Source organism: Protopterus annectens, chromosome 4.part1, assembly GCF_019279795.1.
Source record: "Protopterus annectens isolate FY-2018-M chromosome 4.part1, PAN1.0, whole genome shotgun sequence".
Lineage (NCBI taxonomy): Eukaryota > Metazoa > Chordata > Ceratodontiformes > Protopteridae > Protopterus > Protopterus annectens.
In genome coordinates, this window is record NC_056734.1 from 507,733,927 (window position 1) to 507,760,050 (window position 26,124).

At 43.9% G+C, this 26,124-nt stretch overlaps 1 protein-coding gene across 3 annotated transcripts in view; it reads right to left on the reverse strand.

The window, feature by feature from the left end:
* Window positions 1-26,124, reverse strand: part of LOC122800942 (probetacellulin-like) — a 717,852-nt gene that overhangs the window by 120,352 nt on the left and 571,376 nt on the right. The gene's annotated exons all lie outside the window — the stretch shown is intronic.

Genomic DNA, 26,124 nt, shown 5'->3' on the forward strand with positions numbered 1-26,124 from the left:
TGCAGAAATTTTAGGACCCACTCGTCCTGGGCTATCATATTCCCATTTTCTGTAAATACCAATGATCTTCCCATCCAAGCTGGGGGGATAGATTTGGTCAAGGGTGAGTTTTGGAGGAAGGGAGGAAAGGATGGGATGGGGGGGGGGGGAGCCACACTGAAAAGCCAGCAGAAACAGACCTGTTCATTTCAGGGAGAAGGCTACTAATCTTCAAGCAGTTAGAGCTGCTGTTCTGCAGCACAACATGGCAGTCACAGAGGGTGGTTTTCAGGCTTTGGTTTAGTGTGGCACTCTTCTAAATATGGAATTTTCCCTTTACTAGTACTGTTCCTGTCCTGCTTGGTCAGACAGCTTCTGACCTTCTGTGCCATGCATTTCAAAAGCTGTCTGACTAACTTCTCCAGTTTTCAAACAGAACTTTAGCAGGGTGCCTGAACAGGAGGTCTATCTAAACGGGAACTACACAACTCCCATCTTCACATGGTCTGACGGGGCTGTTTCCTTAACAAGGCACATCTCTGAATTACTGACTATTGGCACTGTCCTGCAAGATGCATGTATAGCATCATATCCACATTTCTTGGAGTGCCTGGCAACCTTGGTTGAGAAGTCACATAGTTCAAACATCTGCTGCTTATGATCCTCAGAGATCCTCTCTGTCTTAATTCTCATCATCTTCAGCAGAGTTTCCTGGTAGTTAATCATGTGGATCTGGCAGCTTAAGGTTCTGAAAGCCAGGGTATCAGACATATAAACTTTTCTCCCAGATCTATCAAGTATTTTACAATCCCTGTTATTGTGAATATGGGTCTTGGATGGAATCCATACAGTATCCCTTGCTAGAATACAGGAACACCACTGCTGCTGCATCAGCCCAAGGGTGCAATATGTAAGAATTTATGGGACTCTTGACCTTATAAAAATGGTGACGCTTCTTGGGATTGCAGGGGGGGTGGGGGTGCTCAAGGATGCCTTAACAAATACATCTTCCACAACATGCATGACTGAATGAACAGCAAGCACCTCGAATTGGGCAATCCCATGAAAGCTCTCTAGCTGAACTGGGCCTGTAAGTCTTCATTAAACTCTTACTGGAGTTTTTCCTTCATTTTATGAAGGGTGTGCCCAAAAGACAGGTGAAGCAGATGATAAGGTGTCCTCAGTATCAAATTCATAGGAGGACCCAGAAGGAAAATGGCTCATTAAGCTAGTTTATCTATCCCAGAATCTGGTGTGTCTAAATCTGCCAAGTAAGGTTTTCCAGGATGGTACAATTCTGGAAGACAGGCCAAATGTCTGACTACTTGCATGCAGGATGCCCACAGTTGAGGACAGCTACAGTGAATAGTAAGATGAACATCAGCTATTGGATAACCGCTTACCTCCTACAACTATGGATCTGATTTTTTACTGTGTTAGCAGCAACAGTATTTTTACCTAATGTGCAGCGGTAGTGTTGTTGCCTCACAGCAAGAGGTTCTCCTGTTCGATTCTCGGATGGACTGCCTTCTGTGTGGAGTCTGCATGTCTTCTCCGCAGTCGAATGGCATTCGAAAGACATGCGTGAATGGGCATCGGGCTGGCAACTCAGCACCATAAATATCTACTACCAATCATTAGTGGACCAGAGTTCTGCTGTGGCGACCCCTAACCGGGAAAAGCCGAAAAGACAAACAACCACCAATATTTTTACATAGAAATTGAATTTACTGTATTTATTATTTATTTATTTATTTCACATTTGTTTACCAGGATAGTCTGACTGGATACATGTCCATTTTCAGCGGAGGCCTGGGGAGAAAATCTCCACATAGACAAACTTACATAGATTACACAGAAGTTAGCAAACGATTATAAAAACAAAGTGATTATATACAATTGGTTAGTAGTGTTCCCTACTAGGGACTCAATTCTCATGGACAGACCATTAAAAGTAAGAGACATCAGATTGGAAGCAGAGCTTGGTGATGTAGTTACAAGTTATGATAATTGCAGAATACGCTTTTAGTTTATAACTTAATCAGGGTTGGTACATGGGCATAGCGAATTCACTTTGAGATACTGTTTGAGGTTTTTTTTTTTTAAGAAACTTTTGGAGGATTGTAGGGTTATGTAGTTTGGCAACGAATTCCAGGTTTTGCCAATGAAGTTGGCAAACAGGGATTCACCAGCAGAGTTAATAGCTTTGTGGGTTTGGACCAGTAGTTTATCAGCTGACCCTGTATATAAGCAAACTTCCTGTGGTTGTAAGAATATTATCTAGAAATTCCAACTATCCATCTATCCTCAACACCTTTTCCCATTTTTGCACATGGAGTTGGGTTGTCACTTCAACACTTCCAACCCTCCTTCAATAATATAAAATGGAGTACCATGACTTAAATACAGCTGCTGTTGTACTCGCATGTTTACAGAATGTCTTTTTGTTTTTTAATTCTGTGCTTAATAAACATATTGCTATTGCTTTTGAGAAACAATTCTGGAGCCCCATTACAGTTGCTACTTCCCTACTGGATTGTTTAGTGGTTAGGTGAATTTATTCTTAAACTGAGGACACCAAACCGTTGTTATTGACCTAATATGCATTTCGTTTTTATTGAATGCTTCCAACAGCAAACATTTTACTTCAGCTCATGACTAACGGTTGCAACCTACTTGCTGGAAGCTTGCTTGTCAGCATATACTATTCTGCATGTGTTTTACCCGTGCACAGGTGTCTTATAATTGCATAACGTGCAAAGAAGCCAAGTGTAACTGTTACTAGACACAGTTATTCTGTGTTGGTCTACACGTTGTTTGTTTCAGTGCATAAACAGTGCAGCTCTTCCCAACTAAATGTTTTAAAGTTTTGAAATGGACATTTTTAAGTAGGACAGCATACCCTCTTACTCTTGCTCCATTCTTTGGCTACCTCAATTCATGTATGACACTCTGCTGTATCAGCAGTCAAACTAAATGCAAATGCTGCTTCTACTACAATGGAGCATCAGAATACCTCTAGCAGGAATGTGAGAGGCTAAGCTCTGCTTTCTTTACTACCATCCCCCTGGCCCCTGCACAACCCACCCCTAGGAAAAATACACTTGCACAGAGACAGGCATGGTATCAATTTCTGCCTATCCCAACACAGCCCCATTGTATATCCTGAGGGTTATAAGTTCTTACTAAATTTCTGACCCAAGAGCGATCAAGATTAACTACAACATCCCTTGATATGGAGAGCATTTCAGTTATTCCAGTTAAGATTATTTGCATATACCCAAGGCATGAATTTATGGTCACTTATACAATCAAGTCTTTTAAAATTAGAGAAAAAAATACTTAATTTGATATAGAGGACGAGTTTATTTCAAAGGAAGGAATGCACTGGTTACACATCTTGAATATGCATTGAAGGCTGAGGTTTTTCGTACAAATATTAAAGAGATGTTGGTTCTGTAAAGATGGTGCAGGTCAGAAAGGACAGGGACTTTCAATACTCAAAAGGAAAGCAAGAGATCACCCTCACAAATCGACATGAGACAGAGCAGAGGGATCACTCTTTTAATCATTTGAAGTACTTTACATAGTGTAGCCCCAAATCTTTGGGATTTTTCCAGGTGATAAGGTACTTTGTGTGGTATATTCTGAAAGGACATAATTTTTAAGAACCCTTCCAACAAGGAAAGATAATACAGAAAGCAAGAATGTTTGGATGCTAAAAGAGATACCCCTACAGATCAGACGAGCAAGAAAAGAACCACAACCATGACATGGTGATCCAAAAACATAGGTATCCAATTGCTGGATAATTACATCTATTGTGTGTGGGGTATCAATAATGTGATAAAAGAAGTGGATGGTGTACTTCACAAAGGTAAAGATACTGCATTTTGGGCATTTAAGCTGAGCCTATGACTGGCGCACCAAGCATTGATCTAGTCATAGTCCTGCTGGAGTACCTGAACATCTATCTGAGGAGGATTTGACAATTACACACAGTGTGCAGTTATCAGAAAACTTAATTAGCCATAGTCCGTTGATGTCCGGCTTTCGTTTCTGTGATGCAGATGACAAACTGCAGGGAAGCAGTACAGAGCAGTTTGGATCTCTACTGGTTATACCTCTGTGACTAGAAGAGATAAACCTTGTGTTAAAAATGTGAATTCTGTTGGAAAACCAAATGGTTAACGAGTGAAATATATAAAGGTTTATGCTAAGTCAGGATAATTATCAGTTATACCAACATTTGGGATGGAGTCAAAGGCCTTGGTGTGGTCAAGGCAAGCAATATGGACATATCAGATCCATTTTCAGGACTTCAGTGACCCTTTTGAAGAAATAAACTAGGTTTAGTAGGCATAATCTACCTTTCACAAATTAAAGCTGGCTTAGCTCCATGCAAAGCTGGCTTAGCTCCATGCCTTGTAGGTTAACCATGTCACTATCTGTGTAGCTCCAATTGCAGAAAAGCTCAAAGAGAACAGATTATGGAGATTTAGAGACATGCAGAAAAGCAGAAGACAATCTGGTGAGGAAGATTTGGGACAGACAGGAAGAAGGTAAGAGGAAGCGAGTACATCCAGCAAAGAGGTGGATGGATTGTGTGAAAGAAGATCTGCGACAGTCAGGCATGAGTGTTGAAGAAGGCATGATGTGGCACTGAATAGAGCGAGATGGTGACAGTTAACATGATACCCTGACCCCATGTATAAAAAATGGGAAAAGGGGGTCTGTTGCTGCTGCTATCACCTCTGCAATTATGTGCAACATAACTCAACATTATCTTTGTTTAATTGTGTCAGTATGGCCATTTTCTACTTCAGGAACCTAAAGAGGAAACTTTGAACTGAAGAAATTTAAAAAATGTTTGGGTGACTGGTGTTTACACTTGCTAGTAAATACATGGAAATATTATCACATCCCATGGAGCTGGAACAAAGTACACTCAAAAATTGATCCGCACTGTGGGCAGAAACAGCACAAGCCCTAGGTGGTATCTATCAGGGTAAGAGTTATGTAGACCAACCAGTTTAGGCATCGACTGTGGTATGCAGTATCCCCTAAATTGAGTGCTGTGTATGGGCAAGCCACTTGGTAGTGTAAAACTGTCTCCAGTTGATTTGGTCTTGTTTACTAATGCCATCCAAAAATGAACTTGAGCATTTGCCACTGCTAAGTGGGTTGAGGACCAAACCTACTCAGCACTATGCCAGAGACCAATGCTAATGTTGGGAGGGGTCTATGCAGTCAAATTTGCCAGTTATGTGCCTCCATAATACCCAGCAGCCCTGGATCAATAAGCTACTGGCAGTTAATCAGCTAGGACTACCTGGGATAGTTCTGTTGAATGAAAGCTAGATACAAAATCAATCAACCTTCGAAAAATTAACTAAGAAGTCTTGCTCTGAATATGGATTCACCGATAGACCGCAACTTGGAAGTGGATGATATCATTGCAAGGAGGAGACTCGATACCTAGTGTATTCAGAAAATGAGGTGGCAGGGCAATGCAACAAAGTAAATTAACCTGGGATCTAGAGTCTACTACTCGGGGGGGGGGGGGGCACTACAAATGGTGTGGGAATTGTGGTGAGAGACGATCTTCTGAATATAGTGAGGGATGTCATCAGAATTAGTGACAAACTCAGGTCAGTCAGACTCCAATGTAATGATAGTGCACTATTCATAATCTCAGCCTGTGCCCCCTAAGTAGGGTTATGAAATTAATGCATTCAGACAAGCAGCTGCAGGGCCTAAAAATAAAGTGGGACAGGTGACACAGAACAGGATATGAAGGCTACCTGGGTCCACACAGACAGGATAAAAGGAATAAAGGAGGTGAGGTCATTCTAAACTTCTGTCCTCCAAATGGCTTGACGGTGGCCAGCACATGACTCACCAAGAGAGACAGCCACAAGATCACATATAAGTGTAGTCAACATGCAACATAGGTAGACTTCCTCCTAGTAAGGAAAAGGCAATGGGGTAGAATCAGAGATTGCATAGTCATCCCCAGTGAAACTGTTAGCCCCCAGCATAAGCCACTGGTGGCAACAATCAGAGAAGGCTTTAAAATCAACACAAACTTGACTGAAAACCTGAAAGCTGACTGGAGTGAAAGCACAGGAGTACAAGGAAATGCCAAGGTTATTCCAGACAGGTAATAGGTGGAGTCAAAGGAAAATAACAGCATCTCAAAACCAGAATTTGTGATGGCTACAGAACAAGTATGTGGCTGAGCTAGTTATGGAAATAAGGCACACAAGGAAAGATGGTGGTTGAATGCAGAAGGCCAGGAAGTCATCAAAAGAAAGGAGTGCAGGATGAAGTGGAAGTTAGAAAAGACAGAAAAGACTAAGAAGGAATATTGGTTGGCTAACAAAGAGGCTAAGACAGTTGCAATAGCAAAGAACAAGGTGTCAAAGAAACGCTGCCAGCTTCTGGAATGTAACACAGCAGATGGCACAAAGAAACTCTATCCAGTTGTAAAGCAAAGACACAAAGATAAAGAAGTCATCAGACACAGGTCAACCCACTTAGGTCCTTAACCTTAAATTCTCCTTTCTCCCTTTCCACTTTACTAAAAAATAAATAAATAAATAAATAAAACAGAACTTTGCTAGAATCTCCTTGTGTTTTGACTGAGTGTGCCTCTCAGCTGATAACTATATTTTTGGCACTTTTTAACTGATCAGAGTTTAATAAAACAATAATTGAATTCAGTTCAGAATACAGTTTGAATAAATTGCATTTATTTAAACTATATTTGCTTTAATACTGCTACACACTCAAGTGTGCTAGCTTGCACTGCATTTGAATTGTTTTAGTGCTGTTTTAGCTGCTTTTCTGTAAAAAAAAAAAAAATAAATCTAAGCTTGTTTCCTGCCTTTCCTGTAACTAGTGTAGTCCAGATACAGATTTGCTGTATCCAGGACTGTTTGTAAGCTTCTGAGCCCCCCCAAGCCTTTCTGTGTTGGAGGGAAGCCTTCTAACTTATCAGTGGGAGTGGTAAGCACTAGGTAGCCTATCTAACACAAGAAGAGTGGTTTCTGGCCCAGAAATTGTAGTTTATTGGCCATGTGAGCAGTTTTTCCATCTCTTTCAACTTTCTGGTTTAAAAGCCTGCATTTGCATTTGTTTTCTGCCTTTCCTGTAACTAGTCTAGTCCAGATACAGATTTGCTGTATCCAGGACTGTTTGTAAGCTTCTGAGCCCCCCCGAGCCTTTCTGTGTCAGAGGGAAGTCTTCTAAGCTTGTCAGTGGGAGTGGTAAGCACTAAGTAGCCTATCTACCACAAGAGGAGTGGTTTCTGGCCCAGAAATTGTAGTTTATTGGCCATTTGGCAGTTTTTCCAACTCTTTCAACTTTCTGGTCTAAAAGCTCGCGTTTGCGCTTTTCCTGCCTTTCCTGTAACTAGTCTAGTCCAGATACAGATTTGCTGTATCAAGGACTGTTTGTAAGCTTCTGAGCGGTGCCAAAGTCTGTTCTTTAACTTTTCCCTTAAATCTGCTAGTTCTCTCCTCTCCTGCACTTTTACTAGCTTATTAGTCTAGCACTTTACCAGACTTCTTGTAGCAATTATTGTAGCACACGAAAGTGCTACCAGCACTAAACATTCTGCAAAAAAATGGCTCCAGTATTTATCATTAATGCCCACCCCTCCAGGCATGTCTAAAGGTCAATTCTCTGTGCTTTCTCCTATTAAACTAGTGAACTTGGGCATCCTGAGGCAATATAGCAACTACCTCATGTACACAGACAACCCTCTCCTCTTACCACCCAACACTCAGACTTGCAAGAGATGCACTTGTATATCCAAAGTGGAAGCCACGCACTCTCCTGCCAAGACCAGAATAGCTGGTCAAGAGAAAAAGATCAACACTTGCAACACACCACATGGAAAACACAGACCTCCAGAACACATACCAGCACTGCCTTCACATAAAAACACAAACCACACACCCACCTTCACGGAGGCTCTCAAAAATCTACCCAAACAACAGAGACCTCCAAGGCAGAAATGCACTCGACCACCACAACACAACACTAATCACGAGACACACAACTCTCCTAAACAGTGTGCCACTCAACCAAAGCCCCTACGGCAAAACAGCATGCCCAACACACTAATCATAGGTGACTCGATAGTGAGACACACTGATGTCCCACTCACTAGGTTGAATAAGGATAAAGTAACAGTCAGCTGCCTGTCAGTTGCCAGGATCTGCCACATAACGCACGCACGCACTCAGGTCCTTCAACAACAGGTACAAATATGACTCTGCCATTGTACATGTGGATGTGAATGACCCGAGACGTACATCTCTGGACTACATGAAAAGAGACATGGAGGAGCTCTCGGATTATGCAGCCCAGGTGGGTATGACCCTAGCCCTGAGCAGCATCCTACCATCACCCAGAATGATACTACAATACAAGCAGAAAATGACCGATTTCAACAACTGGCTACGTTTCTGGCGTCATTCTAAGGGGATCCAGTATCTGTCTGCCTGGGATGACATGACTGACAAACCGCGATACTTTGCCAGAGATGGCCTGCATCTGTCACCCCTGGGCTTCTGTATACTGGCCAAGGCTCTTGCCACCTCTACAGTGCCTTATTAGGGGTGTTCCAAAGACCAAATTACCACCATAACAGCTACACACAAATGCAGTCTGAGGGTCATGCTGCTCAACGCTAGAAGTCTAAATCTCAAAATGCACTCACTCGAAGCACTCCTTAAAATGTAGAACATCGCCATTTGTGCTGTAACAGAGACCTGGTTCAAGGCAGCAGAAAGCACCCCTGCACTACCAGGCTATAACTCATTCCACAACTTTCGGCCCCAGAACTTGGACCAAACCTCCAAAGACAGTGGTGTTTCCATATTCATAAAGGATATGTAAACCTCCAGACTGGTAGCCCAACAAAATGCATCAGAGACACTTTAGGTGCAGCTAACATTGGGTAAGACAGCGATTCAGGTCGTAGCCTGCTACAGGTCCTCAACCATGTCCCAAGACTCACATTCAACATTCCTAAGCACCCTGGAAAATATTAAGGTCCAACCTAACACACTCATACTGGGCGACTTTAACTTTCCCTCCATTAACTGGGAAAACTACTCATGTACCAATACACTTGCTCAACGTTTCCTGGAATTCATTAATTCCAATGCCCTGGACCAGCTCGTTCTTACCCCCACTACAGGTAGCAAACATCTTTGACCTAGTCGTTACTAACATGGGCGACTGCTGCTCTACATCAATAATCAACTCCTCCTTGGTTAGATCTGACCACAAACTAATCACCTTGGAAATCCACATCCCTCCCACCCCCCCCCCCCCCTCAAAGGTAACCACCATGAAAAACTTCTCCAAAGCTAACTTTGGGCTTCTAAAAACAGAGGTGGCTAACTTCACAGCACCCATGCAAATGGAGAATAGTTGCATGACCACCGAATCATACACCAATGCACTGTACAAACACGTACACAAATGCATGGATCTCGCCATACCCAAAGGAACCGAGACACTCTCCTCCAAAAAAAGGAAGCCAATCTGGTGGACCCCTGTAATGAACAAACTCTACAACAGAAGGAGAAAACTGATGTGGAATAAGGTAAAGTCCAAAGACTGGAAAAACTCCCTTATCAGCCTCAATAAAAAGTGGATATCCCTCATCAAATCCTCTAAATCTAGCTATGAAAACAGAATTGCAGCAAATAGTAAAGACAACCACAAGGCCTTCTATAGTTATGTAAAGAATCTCCATGGCAATACCCAGATTTGCTCTGAGCTACTGCACAATGTTACCTCCTATACCGAGCCAACAGATATTGCCAATATACTGGCCGACAAATTCAGTGCTAACTTTACCCCCCCCCCCCAAAGGACCAATCACAATACCAGTAGATTGCCAGGCACCCAGTATTACTACTGCACAGGTTAAAACAGCACTGCCCAAGGCCAAGAATACAGCTTCTATGGGACCTGACAATATACCTGGCTGTGTTCTACATGAACTACAGAGTGAACTGGCACCTCACCTGTGTGCCTTGTTCAATCTCAGCCTCACTTCAGGCTTTGTCCCTACTGAATGGCGCACTGCTACAGTCATCCCTCTCCACAAAGGAGGAGCGAATATAGACCCTGGGAACTACCACCCCCATTAGCCTGATGAGTCGGATATGCAAAGCTATGGAAGGCATCATCATGGACCTTATAAACAAGGATATAGGGAATCTCCAAACTCTGGATCCCACACAGTTTGGTTTTGTGAAGGGTAGATCATGCCTGCTCAACTTGGCCGACTTCTTTGAGTCAGTCGCCAGAGCTGTGGATGAAGGCAAAGTGGTTCATACAGCCTCCCTTGATCTGGCCAAGGCCTTTGATACCATTCCCCAACTCAGGAATAATAGAAAAACTCACTAAACTAGGCATCAACCCCTATATCACTAGGTGGGTTGCAAACTGGCTCACAGATAGAACCCCACAGTGTGAAAGCAGCTGACTCCAAGTCAGACTGCTGACTAGTCATGAGTGGAGTCCCACACGGTTCGTCCTGGGTAATCTCCTATTTGACATCTACTTCTCTGAAGTCCAGACCAACACAAAGGAACTCTAGCTGACAAAGTTTGCAGATGATTGCAAGTTGGGAGCTACTATTAACTCCCCAAGTGATGTTGATATCCTTCAGAAAAGACTCACTGAGACCAACGACAGGTGTCAGAACCATGGCCTTAAGCTCAATGCCAAAAAATGTGCCGTCATCCCCGTTGAGAAAAACCCGGTTCCCATGAATTACCGCATGATGGTAGTCCACTGAACATAGAAGGCGTTATAAGAGATCTGGGAACACAGGTGGACAGCAACCTCTCTTTTGAACACCACATTGCCAGTGTGGTCAGAAAGTCCTTCAATGTGGTACATCTCATTATTAAGGGTTTTACATCCAGGAAGAAAGAGGTAATTGTCTCCCTCTACTCTTCCCTCATTAGGCCAATCATAGAGTACAATACCCCATTTGGCATGTGCCTCACTAGACACCTGCAACAACTGCAGAGGACACAAAAGTACCTCACAAAGAGGATCCTAGGCCTTAAACACTTGTCTTATATGGACAGATTCAAAAAACTCCAACTATTGTCAGTCTCATATCGCCTACTTAGAGGCAATCTCTGCTTGACTTACAAAGCCATGTCTGACCCAGCTCTGTTAGAAATGCTACATCTAAAGAAATCTCAATCCCTCCACACCACACATTCCAGAGACTTCAACCTCATTACCACAATCAACAGAACATGCTGGAGGGACAGGTTCATAACCCAGAGACTGCCCATGCTATGAATTAGACGTCCCATATATGTCTAACAGAGCACCTCACTGACCCTCTTCAACAGAAATCTTGATGAGTGGATGGGAAATAGAAAATTCATGCCAGGGATCACTCCAGTGGCTCTACTCGACAGAGACACTGCGAACCAAGATCGGGTGGCACAATGCCAGGGTAATCCTATGGGTTAGGCTTGTAAAGGCTCCAGGGCCATTAGCTTAGTACACACCTATGAACCTATAAGGGATGCCCAGCAATAGCCTGCTCATCAGTTCACATGACATCAAAGGCAGATAGAAGGAATACTTCCAGCAGTTTATGAATGAAGAAAACCCCACAGAAGCTGTACGGCCTCATGCACAGCCTACAATGAAGGATGAAGACCCCAACCTAGAAGATGGAAGTACAGCACTAAGGAAAATGAAGTCAGGGAAAGCAGCAGGCTCAGGTGAGGTAATAATAGATATGATCAAGATGTTGGATGAGTTAGAGGACAAATGGCTGGGATGCACCTTTCCCTCCATGCTTCATAGTAGCATGGAGGAAAGGTGTATCCAAGATGACTGGAGAATAAGCATTCTAGTGCTAGTGTACAAGAACAAAAGGGACATTTAGGTATCTGGATTCTGTCACAATGCATGAAAGTGCTGGAGAGGGTGAGTGATAAATTAATATGCAAAGTAGTGGAAAGTAAGATGGGAGATAAACCAATGTGATGTTGGCACCAAGACAGATCATGGATAATGAGCTGTAGATGAGGAAGCAGTCTAACTGGGCATTCCTAAACTTGGAGATAGCATATGATAATGACCCACAAAAGCTGATTTGGGTAAATTTGTGATAATTCAAAATCATAGAAACATTAGCAGACAGTGCAGGCTACATACAAGGATGTTTCGACTCAACAGAGGAGTTTCCATTCAGAGTAGATATGCATCACAGTTCAAAGTCCACTGCTGTTCACATTGTTGATGAACTTCAGACTGATCAAAACTACCCTATGCAATGTGACAGTACAAGCAGACTCTGAACTGGAACTTTGGCAAATGTAAAAGTGAAGACAAAAAAGAGAAAACTGACTACACTCAAGGCAATTCTCATGACAGCAAATTGGGGAAAACAGAAAAAAACTAAACACTAAGGTAAAAAGAAAAATACTGGAAGAAGTTTATGGCTTCAAATATCTGGAATGGGTAGTTGAGGAGAAAAGAAGTCTGAATGAGAAGACCAAAACTCAAATCAGAGGTGCGGCAGCCAGCTGACACAGTGTGTCAGTGTAGTGTGCCAACAAATAGTAAAGGGTGCAAAACAATGTTACAACCAGTGCTTCTCTATAGCTCAGAAACCTGGGCAGTGAATAACAGTTGAGAAAGCTAGAGGTGATGGTGATGCAGTGGCTGAGATGGGTAGTAGGATGCCCACTGTATAACAGGTAAAATAATGAGGACATTACAGCAAAAGCCAAAGTAGCAACAGTTGCAGAGAAGGTGAAGGAGAACAGTTTGTGGTGGTTCAGTCAGGTTAGTAGAAAAGAATATGATATAGTGAAGAAGATATGGGAGAAACAGGAAGAAGACAAGAAGAAATATGGGCATCCTGTCAAGATATGGATGGATTCTGTGTGAAACATCCTGTAGCAGTCAGGGATGTGATCAAATAATGTAGAAGATTGGCACTGAATCAAGGCAGGTGGCAATGGTTGATGTGACACAGCAACCCTGTTTAGAAAAATAATTGGATAAATGGGATTGATGATGATGTAGCTAGTATTTCTGGCTTTTGACATGGCAAACAAGCTGGTCTAAGGTTGTTTTAGAAGCTGTAAAATGGCTGGTAGTGGGACAGGGGACATGTGGCAGGATAAGGATGTGAACTTTGCACAGAACGTGTGAGAGTATTAGTAATAGCTTCAAGATCTAATTGGGAAACTCCATTGAAAATAAGTTCTGTACAATACTGGTAATTAATTTCTAAGTTTCCCAAGAAACGCAAGAAGGAATGACTTGTGGTTATCAATTAGAAGTGGTAGCAAGCTAGAGTTCATTCTTGGCATTCCTAGAAAGTGTGCCTGAAGGTTTTACTTATTAGTTTTTAAGTACCTTTTATGTCATGAGATTGGGATCTGTTACAACAGAAAGAAGCATCAAGTCATCTGTAAATCTTGTATGCGTATGAATTCTACCATATGGGCTTATCATTTTTGATTTTGCCTTTATTCTTATGGCACATGGGAGTAGACTCTTTGATGCAGCTATACATAACAGAATGTGTGCTTCTTGTCTACTGACTGCAGGTCAGGGTGAATGCCTATAATAATCATTTCACTGTCCAAAAATCAGATTTGGATTAACTGTTTGGAAAACTGCAAATTCTCCACTATACCACCAGTGCTGCAATACTCAATAAGCAAACATGCAGAATTTTCTTACCTAAAAAACCTTCTCTGGGACCCCACTGAACAGATTCACTACTATACATCTCTTACTAACCACTCTTATTTGCAAACTGCTGTAAATTAAGTATCCATCTTCTGACTGCAGTCAGTCATAAATGACACAAACAGCAACTGCAAATCAGGCAGCATATGCACCAAGCTCCAACTTCAGAACTCAATCAGTTGCTGGAATTATTTATTTATTTATTGGCATTTGTTTACTGGAAAGTCTGGCTGAGCAGTATCCTTTTTCAGCTGGGTCCCAATGAGAAAGGCTCCATTATACAGACTTCATGGACATCATTTGCATTGTTTCCTCATTTACAGTCAGATTAATTAATGAGTCACACTTCCATTATTCAGACATCCTTAACATTAGTTAAATCCTTTACAGTTTTTGATTTTAAATAATTACATGGGATATATATGAATATTTTTAATGCAGGAGATATACACATTCCAATATCATCAGTATGCACAGATTTGTCAAGTTTTATGTAAGAATATTTGTTACTATAAAAAAAATTGTTCAAATCTAGGGCATAGGAAAATAAGATAGAGTTAAAGCAGCCCAAATAAAGGAGAGGAGGAGGCACAAGGAAAATAAGAGATGGGATGATAGAGGGGGAACAGTTGTGAATGACTGAGACATGGGTGTAAATCAGATGACATTATTCCCCCACCTACTCTAGGAAATTACATGACATACCAAAGATCAGGAAATAAGATTGCAGGATGTGCAGCATTGCTAATGACAAAACAACTGTATGTTGGCTACTAATTAAACCTACTAGGACTGACAAAGTGCCAAACTGGATAGTTTGCATACACAATGCATCTCATCATCTCAGACTTAAAAGGCAGCTCATTTGTCAACAGCCCCTACATACCAGATTGTTCTAAAAGATGTCAACAAGATTCTCCTAAATAACTCACAATACAAAAATGCTAATCTTTAAGACTGCGGTGGTGGTGCTGCGGTAGCATTGTCGCCTCAAAGTAAGACGTTGTCCTGTTCGATTCTCAGCTAAAGCGTCTTCTGTGTGGAGACATGCGTTAATGGGCGTACCTTCGTTGAAGGTTGTGCGTCAGAGCTGGCAACTCGGCACGTAAAAATCTACTGCCAATCATTAGTGGACCGGAGTTCCACTGTGGCTATCCCTAACTGGGAAAAGCCGAAAGATACAAGAAGATACAAGATACAAAAATGCTAATCTTTACTAAGAAGCAAAGGCCAGCATCTTTCATTCTACATTACTAACTAAATCTGAGAAACCCAGTTCTGATACTTACACTATTCTGAAATTATTTTGCTCCAACTACATCATATTCAGTGATAACCCACTACATCATATTCAGTGATAACCCAGCCACTGGGGATGCACAAGCCAGTGCATTTCTTTGTGCCGGTCCCAAGCCCGGATAAATGGGGAGGGTTGCGTCAGGAAGGGCATCTGGCGTAAAACCTCTGCCAAATTACTGATGCGGAGAACATTTCATATTTACATACTGGATCGGTTGAGGCCCGAGTTAACAACGACCGCCACCAGTACTGTTAGCCAACAGAGTGCAGGCGGAAATTGGGCTACTGTTGGCCAAAGAAGAAGAGGAGGGGGAAGGCATGCCCGAAGGCAGGAAGAGAGGAGGAAGGTTAGGAGTGTAGTACTGAGGGTAGGAACTTTGAATGTTGGCAGTATGACTGGTATAGGGAGAGAGCTAGCTGATATGATGGAGAGAAGGAAGGTTGATATATTGTGTGTGCAAGAGACCAGATGGAAGGGAAGTAAGGCCAAGTGTATAGGAGGCGGGTTCAAATTGTTCTATCATGGTGTGGATGGGAGAAGAAATGGGGTAGGGGTTATCCTAACGGAACAGTATGCCAAGAGTGTTTTGGAGGTGAAGAGAGTGTCTGATACAGTGATGTTTATGAAGCTTGAAATTGATGGTGTAATGATGAATGTTGTTAGTGCATATGCTCCACAAGTTGGGTGTGCAGTGGATGAGAAAGAGAAATTTTGGAGTGAGTTGGATGAAGTGGTGGTGAGTGTCCCCAAGGGTGAGAGACTAGTGATTGGAGCGGACTTCAATGGGCATGTTGTTGAAGTGAACAGAGGGGATGAGGAAGTGATGGGTAGGTATGGTGTTAAGGAGAGGAATGCAGAAGGTCAGATGATTGTGGATTTTGCGAAAAGGAAGGACATGGCTGTGGTGAATACATATTTTAAGAAGAGGGAGGAGCATAGGGTGATGTACATGAGTGGAGGAAGATGCACACAGGTGGATTATATCCTATGTAGGAGGGCCAGTCTGAAGGAGATTGGAGATTGCAAAGTGGTGACTGGGAAAAGTGTAGTTAAGCAGCATAGAACGGTTGTCTGTAGGATGACGCTGGTGATCAAGAAGAGGAGGAGGAGTGTGAAAGCAGTGCCAAGGATTAAATGGTGGAAGTTAAAAAACGGTGATTGTGAGGTGGAGTTCAGGGAAGAGTTAAGACAGGCACTGGGAGGCAATGAAGAGTTACCGAATAGCTGGGTAACTACAGCAGAGCTGGTAAGGGAGACTGCTAGGAAGGTGCTTGGTGTGACATCTGGACAGAGGAAGGAGGACAAGGAGACATGGTGGTGGAATGAGGAAGTACAGGACAGTATACAGAGGAAGAGGCTGGTGAAGAAGAAGTGGGATTGTCAAAGAGATGAAGAAAGTAGACATGAGTATAAGGAGATGAGGTGCATGGCAAAGAGAGAGGTGGCAAAGGCTAAGGATAAGGCATATGGAGAGTTGCATGAGAGATTGGACACTAAAGAGGGAGAAAAGGACCTGTACCGACTGGCTAGACAGAGGGACAGAGCTGGGAAAGATGTGCAGCAGATAAGGGTGATAAAGGACAGTGAGGGAAACATACTCACAAGTGAGGAGAGTGTGTTGAGTAGATGGAAAGAGTACTTTGAAGGGCTGATGAATGAAGAGAATGAGAGAGAAAGAAGGTTGGATGAGGTGGGGATAGTGAATCAGGAAGTGAAGCAGATTAGCAAGGAGGAAGTAAGGACAGCTATGAAGAGGATGAAGAATGGAAAGGCTGTTGGCCCAGATGACATACCAGTGGAAGCATGGAGGTGCTTAGGAGAAATGGCAGTGGAATTTTTAACCAGATTGTTTAATGAAATTTTGGAAAGTCAGAGGATGCCTGAGGAGTGGAGAAAAAGTGTTTTGGTACCTATCTTTAAGAATAAGGGTGATGTGCAGAGCTGCAGTAACTACAGAAGGATAAAATTGATCAGTCACAGCTTGAAGTTATGGGAAAGAGTAGTGGAAGCTAGGTTAAGAAGGGAGGTGATGATTAGTGATCAGCAGTATGGTTTCATGCCAGGAAAGAGCACTACAGATGTAATATTTGCTCTGAGAGTGTTGTTGGAGAAATACAGAGAAGGTCAGAAGGAGTTGCATTGTGTCTTTGTGGACTTAGAGAAAGCATATGACAGGGTGCCTAGAGAGGAGTTGTGGTATTGTATGAGGAAGTCGGGAGTGGCAGAGAAGTATGTAAGAGTTGTACAGGATATGTACAAGGGTAGTGTGACACTGGTGAGGACTGCGGTGGGAGTGACAGATACGTTTAAGGTGGAGGTGGGATTACATCAAGGATCAGCTCTGAGCCCTTTCTTATTTGCAGTGGTGATGGACAGGTTGACAGATGAGATTAGACAGGAGGCCCCATGGACTATGATGTTTGCAGATTACATTGTGATATGTAGTGAGAGTAGGGACCAGGTTGAGGAGACCCTGGAGAGGTGGAGATATGCTTTAGAGAGGAGATGAATGAAGGTCAGCAGGGCTAAAACAGAATATATGTGTGTAAATGAGAGGGAGGGTAGAGGAATGGTGAGGATGCAGGGAGTAGAGTTGGTAAAGGTGAATGAGTTTAAGTACTTGGGATCAACAGTTCAGAGTAATGGTGAGTATGGAAGAGAGGTGAAGAAGAGAGTACAGGCAGGGTGGAATGGGTGGAGAAGAGTGTCAGGAGTGATTTGTGACAGACAGGTACCAGTAAGAGTGAAAGGGAAGGTCTGCAAGAGGGTAGTGAGACCAGCTATGTTATATGGGTTGGAGACGGTAGCATTGACAAAAAGGCAGGAGTAAGAGCTGGATGTGGCAGAGTTAAAGATGTTAAGATTTGCACTGGGTGTGACTAGGATGGACAGGATTAGGAATCGGTATATTAGAGGGTCAGCTCAGGTTGGACAGTTTGGAGACAAAGCAAGAGAGGCGAGATTGCGTTGGTTTGGACATGTGCTGAGGAGGGATGCTGGGTATATATTGGGAAAAGGATGCTAAGGATGGAGCTGCCAGGTAAGAGGAAAAGAGGAAGGCCTAAGATGAGGTTTATGGATGTGGTGAGAGAGGACATGAAGGCGGTTGGTGTGAAAGAGCATGATGCAGAGGACAGGAAAAAATGGAAACAGATGATCCGCTGTGGCAACCCCTAATGGGAACAGCCGAAAGAAGATGATGACATCATATTCAGTGATCATGGTAAGATATCCATTTTTACAGCCAAAAGTCAGTATCCAAAGGGAAAAATTATTTCAAATAGAGGTCTCCATCAGGAAGAAGTATAACTATGGTGCGTATTAGTCTAGACTGACTGATCATTTGACAGGATGACTGCAATACAGCTTTAGAACACTTTCTAAACATCATGTAATCACTTCACGAGAATTTCTTCCCTTACAAGAGATTGAAGGGCAAACTGGATCCACAGAAAACAGATTAAGACACTCTCAGAAAGCAGTCTAGCTTGAGTATAAAAGTACCTCACTATAGTCTTTCCACTGCAAAATGTTTATCAAATAAATCTAAAGCACTTTTTTCTTAAGCTGATACATTAATCTCTGTTTGGATTCCTAGGAGCTTTGGGAAAGAAACAAGTTAGCTGAAGGGCAAATGACATTCTCTACATTTGACAATGGGCATATCTATCACAAAACCAAGTCAAATAGCTGAATTCACAAACTACTTTATATCATAATTCAGCTCTAGACACCTACATGTCCTTTAGACTTATGGTTCTGCAGCTCAAGATATTTTGGGTTTCTCAGCCAAGTTCAAATTTGCCATTGATCACTAGCTTAGCTAAACTAAACTGCTATCTTCTTGACACTCCAAGGTACAAATTTGTTTGGCTAGATGGCTTTTCTCTCTTTTTTTTTTCTGCTATGAAAACCCCTTAATCCCATTCCTTTAAGGCACTTCATCAATATTTCCCTCTCCACTGGTAACTTCCCTGAGTTTGACAAAATTAATTAATAACAATACCCATTTCAAAGATTGGATGAAAAAGCCAACATGAGTCACACAGGCCTTCTGCATTGTTGTCCACATCTGCCACATTTCGGGGATAGGCAGTAACCAAGCAGTTAAAATCAAACAATGCTGCATATGGCCTGCTTCCCAGCCATCAGCATGGATTTAGGAAAGATCAAAGTATTAGTACTGCATCATACTCCCTCAAATGAAACCTTCTGCACTCACTGGAAGTAATTTTCAATTACCTTCACAAGCCATTTGATTCAGTGGACTACATTCTTCTGTCTAAATAACATTCACTCTAAGATCTTAGCCTACCTACCCTAAAATGTTTTTATTGCTTAATTACAAAACATATTCCTCCTGCTATCCACTAAGCAGGGCCAATCTCACTTATGATAAAATTCTGTGTCCCAAGGCGTTGCTTGTTGTTAAAAACTCTTGAACAGATACCATCAGTACCAGCAATTATTTCCCACAGTTTTAATTTCTCCAAGTATTTCGAGTTTCTAAAGCCATGATGGGAAGGGACCACATTCCTATGCCAGAGTGTGATTAAAGTTCATGTGCTGTTTCATTCTTTGATGTTAGCTCAAAGTGCTCTTCACAGCACCACCAATATGTCCAGCATCGACTCCTTTGGCAATTCATATGGAGTCTTCTGCAACTAATTTTCTTTCCACTAATTTCTCTCTCAATCTTTCTGAATATCTTCTATCTAAAAGTTTTTGGCATAATTTCTTCCTTATACTCAATCGTCCACTCTTGTTATCTTTATGACTGATTTTGCCTGCCAGTTTTTGTGCATCCTCCCCCTGAGCCTGGCCTAATCCCATTGTTAGAATGTTTCCATGTCTTGAGGATTCTACACTGCCATTACTTTCCAGTCCTGACAGCAGTGTATACAGCAGAATTGGGCACCCAGCAGTCTTTTTTTAACCTACCTCTCTCCGTGATATACGCTATATAAAAAAAAAAAAAAACAGTCATATATCATCTTGCTGAGATTTTGTGAAAACAGGGCCCACCACATGAAGGCACTCACCATGGCCCCAGGATGAATGTGAATTTAGTTCCATTAATACTACTCTTCTTTTTTTGTAGATTTCATCATCTCTCTCCATTTGGACACCTTCCCACACAGTGTAGCTTTACTAATTATTACACATTGTTCGTGCCTTATCCATTAAAACTCAAACGATCTGAATTCCGTTCTTCAAAACTAAGGGAAATAATCAAGTTATCTTTCTTCTCAGACCATCTCAAGACTCATTATAAGCAAAAAATAGCATATTACTGCTTAAGTGCTATTTCATAAACTGCAAGATGCTTAAGATCTGCTCAGAGAAGTCTGCAACTGGTAGAGAAGTGACAGTATAAGAAATAAAGAAGTTATGTACTCACCATAACATTCCATCTGAGTAGTTCTACTTCATTTGTCTTCAACCTGTGGGTATCGGATCTCAGCTGGCAAATTCACTAGCATCCGCTCTGAGCTCCAAGCTCCTCCCCTTACCCATAATACACCTCCACTACCTTCCAACCCCCAGATCGAGTTTGCTGACCCTTATACTGATAGCCCAACCTGAAGAATACTTTATGACTTAAAACTACAGCCAACAGGCTGTTCAAATGATAAGGACAGGGGGAAGGAGGGAGGGACGGTTGAAGATAAATGAAGTAGAACTACTCAGATGAAACATTATGGTGAGTACATAACTTCTTTATCTGAAGTAGTTTATTTCATTTGGTCTTCAACCTGTGGGACAGAGCCCCCAGCTACTAAACTCCTGGGTGGCCCTCAAGGAAGGATATTCCGGAGCACCGCAGAACCAAAGGATGCTCTCCTTCTTGAAGTCAAATCCAATTTGTAGTGAGAAATAAAGGTATGAGATGAGGACCAAGTAGCTGCAGAACAAATATCATCCAATGAGTCTCTAGACCAAAAGGCCACCGACTCCTCATCGACCTAATGGAATGAGCTTTCATCTGACCCGGAGAAGACAAACCTTTATCTTTATAGACCTGAAGGATGCACAAGGAAATCCACCTAGCAATAGTGACCTTGGAGATTGGTTTAACCAAAAAGGGTTTGGAGAAGGACACAAACAATTGATCAGATTTATGAAGTCTTTTGTCCTGTGTAAATAAAATCGTAACTGTCTATGAACATCCGACAAGTGGAGTCTGTATTCCATTTTCTTAGCAAAATTTGGGAAGAAAACAGGTAAGTTAATGATCTGATTGATGTTAACTTGTGATGCAACCTTGGGAAGAAAGGACGGACTGGTCCGAAGGGAAACCCTATCTTTATGGAAAATCATATTTGGAACTTTAATGGACAAAGCTTGCAGTTGTGAAACCCTTTTAGCAGAGGTGATAGCTACCAGGAATGCTGCTTTCCCAAGACAAGAACTTAAGATCTGTGGTTGCAGCAGGGTGAAAAGGCAGAGGGACCAAAGCTTGAAGAACCATAGTAAGGTCCCATGGAGGAACAGGATCCTTGACCAGGGGGTGTAACAGAAAAGCCCCTTTAATAAAGGCTATACACAGTCTGGAAGAGGCCAGGAAGGCAGAATTCTCATCCACATGAAAATGAGAGATGGCAGCTAACTGAACTTTCATAGTAGAAGAGCTTCCTCCTTGTTGAAAAATATTGGCTAGGATGTTGAGAATGGCAGAAATAGGAGCCGTGAAAGGATCTAAACTTCTTTGATAAGCCCAAAAGGAAAAATCTCCATTTGCTGCGGTAAATCTTCCTGGTGGCAGACGTATGAGCAGCCACCAGAATAGACCTGACTGACTGAAGAGGATAATCCAGGAGCCCTAGCAATCATGGGAACTGGAGCAGCCAATTCGTGAGCTTCAAACTGTTGAAGCTGAGATGAGGAACTCCCGATGGGTGTGAAATAAGATCCTGAACGGGATCCAAGATCCAAGGCGGAGCCAGAGGGTGAGACCAAAGGAAGGGAAACCATACCTGGCAAGGCCAAAATGGGGCAATGAGGATCACTTTGCTCCCTAATCGACAAGCTTCCTGTAGAAACCTCGGAATAAGAGGTACTGGAGGGTAAGCATACGGAAGACCAGAAGGCCAAGCAAGGACTTCAGCGTCTCGGGGGGACTCGCCCGGCAGGGGGTTCAGAGCGAAAAACTTGCTGCACTTCGTGTTGGAAGGAGATGCGAAGAGATGACAGCAAGGCTGACCCCACTCCAGAAAGATCTGCTCTGCTACTGAATTATTCAGAGTCCACTCATAAGGCATCAGAATAGTCCGACTTAACCTGTCCGCTAAAATGTTGGACCGTGCTGGAATGCGAGTTGCTATGAGAAAGTGACTGGTGGAGATCGCCCATTCCCACACTCTCATGGCCTCGTGACAAAGGGGGTAAGATCTGGTCCCGCCCTGTTTGTTGACGTACCAGACCACTGACATGTCTGATTGAATTGCAATGGCTCCCAGAGGAAGAAAGGCATGAAGGGCCTGCAATGCCAAAAGGACCATCCTCATCTCCAGACCGTTTATGTGCAAACTGGTCTTGACAGGGGACCACAGGCCTTAAACTATCCTGCCCAAACAATGCCCTCCCCCACCTAAGTTGGGAGGCATCCGTGGTCACTGTGACTTGGACAGGGGCTGGAACAAAAGGTCGTCCTTCCAAGATTTCCTGAGAGTACATCCACCACAGAAGGGATGACCTGCAGACTCGACTGAGGTGTATTGGATATGACAATGGAAGATTCAGCAGGGACCATTGTACTGCTAGTGTCCACTGTAGTACTCGCATGTGTAACCGGGTGCATGGAAGAAGCGTCATGCTTGCCGCATTTGAACCTAAGGCCTTCAGCACTGATTCTGCTGAGGGAAGAAGAGAACGGTAGATCAGGGAGACATGCATCCTCATGTTTTGTACTCTCTCCGTGGTCAGGAAGACTTTTGCACTGTAGTGTGTCTATACTTGCCCCAATGTAGTCTATCACCTGGGTGGGAATTAGAAGTGATTTGGATGTGTTGACTGTAATCCCCAATTGAAGAGCAAGATTTAAGAAATAATCCCTAGTTTGAGAAAGTAGAAGCATGGTGGGAGCAGTGAGGAGCCAATTGTCCAGGTACGGATAGACCTGAATTCTCTGAAGCCTCAGGTGAGCCGCTACTACCGCCATCACTTTGGTGAACACCACGTGGGCTCTGCTGAGACCACAGGGTAGGGCTCGAAATTGGAATTGATTGACTCCTAGCCGGAAGCGGAGGAACCTCCTGGAGCTTATGTGACAGTAGGCATCCTGGAGGTCTAACGAGCACATCCAGTCACTCTCTTGCAGGTACGGCATTATGGACTGTAATGTGACCAGCTGGAATTATTCTTTGGCAAGTGACAGGTTCAGGGTAGATAGGTCCAGAATGGGCCTTATGTCCCCCGTTTTCTTTGGCACCAAAAAGAACCTGGAGTAGATGCCCAATCCGGACTGATCTGGGGGGACGGGTTCGATGGCTCGTTTCTCTAGCAGCTTGGCTATTTCCAGTGCTGCTGCCTTCCTTTGCATGGGTGGTATGTCCGGGAGGTGTTTGGGAGGTTTGGGAGGAACTACAAAGGGAATAGAGTAACCTCTGGATATGATCTGAAGCACCCAGAGGTCTGAAGTTACAGACTCCCATGCCGCCAGGTGCAATGACAATCGACCCCTGACTGCCTCCAGAGTAGAGCAGTCAGGCAATCCTCAGGGTTGCTTTTCAGGCCTGTCCGAGAAAGGTTCTCGAGACCCAAAATTCCTTGGACCCCTCTGCCTCTAGGCCGGTGTCTATCCTGTCTCGCTCTGCCTCTGGGGGAAGAACAGCCCTGAGTGTCCCGGGAATACTGTGACTTCTGGAACCACATCTTCTTTGCCCTCTCTGATTCCGGGCAAAGGATTTTTGAGGGTTCGAGAAGCAGATTCCAATGGCAGACAGTGTCTTCCCATCCTTCTCACTCTGGAGCAAAGTCTCTTTGATGGTCTTCCCAAAAAGAGTAGAGCCGTCATAAGGGGCGTTGGCAAAAGATGCTTTGAAAGGTTTCAAAAACTGACATAGTCTGGGCCAGGTGTTGCGCCTCATGGACACGCGGGACTCAGATGCCCTAGCCGCTCCTTCGGTAGCATGTGAAAGGAGTCACATGGACATATTGGAGGCTGCTTTTAAAGTGGCCATCCTCACAGATAACGTGTCTCTGTCCTCCTGCGACATGGACTTAAGTGGAGACACAGCCAGTTCCTTGACCAGGTCGCACTGGAGTCTCATTATGTGGGCAAAGTAGTTCAGCACCCTGATGGAAAAGGTCACCGACACATACACCCACTTCTCTAAGCGGTCCATCATCAGAGACTCTCGTCAGGGGGATGAACAGAGGAACTCTCTTGGGCCAGTTCCTTTTTTGTGGCTGCTGCTACCACCATAGCATCTACAGGGGAGCCCTTGTTTCACACTTGTCTGATGGTGGACTCAAGATCTTGTCCGGATGTTTAGGGATTGGTTCCACAGTGTCCACCTCCTTCCAGGCCCACGAGGTGACCAGGTCCACCAGGGGATCTGCAGGAGGGGACACCCAGGAAGTAGATGGGCCCTTGCTGAAAGCCTTCAGGAACACAGATTCGTCAGAAGAAGGTTTGGGTGCAGACTGACCTCCCTGCTGGCGTAGGATTTCCATGACGTCTCCAAAGGAGACATCCTCGGGAGATGACCTGGGGGAACTTTCCCCATCATCCAAATCAGTGTCCTCAGTGAGGGACTCAGAGGAGTCCAAGTGCCTCCTCTTCCACATATGCTTGCGAGGCACGTCTCTGGTGGGACTCTCCAGGGGGGAACTTGCAAGCCACTTGTTCCTCAGGGGGAACCGCCTGGTGGTCCTTGAGCATGGGCTGTCCCTCTGGTAAAATGATGAGATTCGTAGACAGAGCTGAGGGAGTCAGGGCGGAATCCGAGGAAATAGTCAAGGGTCTTGATCCAATGGAGAGAACCCTTCCTACCAAGTTGAACGCAGAGGGAGAACAAGCCTCCTGGGGTACTATTAAGGAAACCGCTCTCCCTGGATCCGATGCGAGAATCGGAGCCGGACCAAGTGGAAGGAGCTCAGAGGGAGGAAACTTAGCCCGACAACGCCGAAGCCAATGAAAAAAGTTCAGCTCCCTCAGATCAGACACCCATGCTCCGGCTCCGAGAGCCATTTGGACCCGAACTAGTTTGATCTCACATGCTCCAGGCAGCTGCTGGCATCTAGGAGACAGGCACCGTTGGCGCCGACCCCCTGACTAAGGCCATCCCCGAATCTGAGTACTCAAACCCGGTGGATGGATTCGGAGAAGGAGAAATTGGTGTGAAAAAAGGAAGCGAGCCCCCCCCCCCTCCAGAGGGAGAGGGGGCTGGCAAGACCGCCATCTGGATCTGAGTACGAATGAACCTCCTCGTCATTTTATCCATATCAACTTCCGATAGCTACGTGTGTAGCTCGACAAGGCCAGGGACTCCGACCTGGAGGGTCAAGGAATCAAGGCCCTAGATGGAGGACGTGTCTCCTCCAGCTCCGGGGAAAATCTCAGAGATCGGAGCCAAGGGAAGTCACGGATCCTAGCCTGACTTTTGGCAGGAGTAGAAGGAAGGTCAGGAGACCTCTTACGTTTCTCTGGTTTGTGTTTGTCCGTTTTGTGCTCTCTCTCCTTCTCTCTGCCCCTTCTGCACTCTAATTCCACAGGCTTAGAAACAGGAAGTTGAGTACCAGCCTGGGAGGGAGGAGAAGCAAGGGCAAGAGAGGAAGGAGAGGTGGCCACAGCAGTTGTTGTGAGCAAAGCAGTGGATGAGGCAGCCACCTCAGAAGTGGGTAGAAATGCCTTTTACGGTCAACTTAGCCTTCTTGTCCTTTACAGCGTGCGGATTAAAACCAGCGCAGATAATACAATCAGTACTCAAATGGGCAATATCCAAGCACATCACACAAAGAGTGTGGCCATCTGCAGGACACAATTTGTGGCCACACTCAGTGCACCTTTCTGAAGGCAGGCTTGGGGTCAGCCATGTCTCTACAAAAGAAAAATTCAAACTAGA